We start from the raw sequence: 2,500 nt of genomic DNA on the forward strand, positions 1-2,500 counted from the left end.
CGGGGGGATTCCGTGAAGCCTTTGCACCGCCGGGGCCGCTGTTTTTTCCGGCTCGGAAGATTGTCAATAAATGCACCTGCGGTTTGGTGATATGAGCTGTGCATATCTATTTTTATGTATGTGTGCATGCTCATGTGTACTTATGAATGTAGTTCTATGTATATATTTATACTTACTAATATCTGTTATACACTGTGCGTGTGTGTATATCTATCTATCTATCTATCTATATATATATATATACATATATATATATATATGTATATAATACACACACACACACACACACACACACACACACACACACACACACACCACAACACACACACAACACACACAAAACACCACACACACACACATACACCCCAAACACATACACACACACAACACATACACACACATACCACACCACCACACACACAAACACACCACACACACACACACCACACACACACATATAATATATATATATATATATATATATTATATATACACACACACATATACACACATGTATAAATAAGTGCGTGTGAATGTTTGTGACTGTGCATGTATGCCGCATATATGCGTATGTATGATATATGTTGATAAATATTTTGTGAATAAGTATGATAATGATAATGATAATAGTAATGATAATGATGATGATAAGAATAATAAGAACTTTAACAAATGAAATTAATAGTAATGATAATGATAATAACGATAATAATGATAAGAAGATAAAGGATAAGAAGAAAAAGAAGAATAACAGCAACTACGGTAATAATAATAACACGAAGAATTACAGAGATGATGATAACAACAACATTGATAGTGATAATAACAATAGCAACAGCAACGCTAATAATAATGATAATGATAATAGTAATCACAACAACAACAACAACAATAATAATAATAATAATAATAACAATAATAATGATAATAATAATAATAAATAATGAATATAATAATAACACTTACACTAACAGTAATAATGGTAACGATAATAATAACAGTAATGATAGTAACAATAATAATAATACCAATAGTAACAACAATGATAATAATAATGTTAATAATAATAATAATAATAAAAATAATGAAAATAATAATAATAATAAGAATAATGAAAATAATAATAATAATAAAAATAATGAAAATAATAATAATAATAATAATAATAATAATAATAATAATAATCTGATGATGATGATCAACGAGGAAATTCATTAAAAGAAAAAAAAAAAAAAAAAAAAAAACGGGCAAAAAATGTTTTCCTTTTGGGGTGCGTGATCATCGCCGCCCCAAAAGATCTTTAGACATAAAAATGGGGGGTTTTTTCCCTTAGATCTTGTTTAAAATATTCCCGTCATGGGTAACAATGGGAAAAGATTATTTTTTTTTTTGGAAAAATTTTTTGAAAAAAAAACTTTAAAAGATAACGGAAAAAAAAATCTGGGCGGTGATCGGACCCCCCCAACCAGTTTTTTTTGAATCATATATCTTCTTTAACCCATTTTTTGAAGCCGCGTTAATGGGTTTTTAAAAGGCCCCAAAGGAAAACGTTTGAAAACTTTGGGGAAAAAAAAAAATTCTTTAAAATTTGAAACCGATTTTCTGGTCCTGAGTATCTTCTAAACCCTAAAATAAAAAATAAGAAACGCTTCTCAAAAACGAATAAAAAAATTTTAAAGGAAAATTTTCCCTCTTTTCCTAAACCCAAAAAAGAAAAAATGCTTTTCCCAAAAACGCTGGGAAAAATTTTCCCTTTTTAACCGCCGAAAAAAAAAACGGGCCTGGTTTTCCAACGGGCCTGGCAGGCCGCGGGGTTAAACCCGCCCATTAGGTTTTCGTGTTCCGAAGAGTGGGGGGGCGGGGCGAAAAAAGGAGGAAGGGGGTTGGGGACACAGAAAAGGAGAGAGGGGGGGGAGAGGAGGAGAGGGGGGAGAGAGGAGAGAGAGAGAGGGAAGGAGGTGGAAAAGGGGAAGAGGGAGAGAGGAGAGAGAGAGAGAGAGAGGAGAGAGCGAAGGAGCGGGTTATGAAATGGAAAGAAAAGCGAAAATAGAGACTTAAAAAAAAATCCTTCCATAAGAAAAAGAAAAAAGAAAAAAAAAATCCATGAAACTACACGTATCATATATCGTTTCTATTTTTTGCGGGAGCTATCGTATCCTTGCGTCAAAAGCGTGTCGAGAAGTAGAGGTTTAAAGCCCTGTACTGCAGTTACAGATTTTATTCGTAATCCGATTATGTTTTAAATCATCTTTTTCAAAGCAAAAATATGATCCCCAAATTTTCATGTTGGGTTGATCATTTTTTTGTACAAATCGTTCGCTCCAAATTTGTTATTCCTGATACCGAGCTCAACGGAGATTGGTGAAATTGAGAGGAATTTAGATGTTACATGATAAAAATAATATCTTATATCTCATCCTCTCTCTCTTCTCTCTCTTTTCCCCCACTCTCTCTCTTTTCCACTCTTTCTCTCTCTCTTCTTCACTTCTCTCTTCCCCTT

The sequence above is a fragment of the Penaeus monodon genome, chromosome 4 (assembly GCF_015228065.2).
Source record: "Penaeus monodon isolate SGIC_2016 chromosome 4, NSTDA_Pmon_1, whole genome shotgun sequence".
Taxonomy (NCBI): Eukaryota; Metazoa; Arthropoda; class Malacostraca; order Decapoda; family Penaeidae; genus Penaeus; species Penaeus monodon.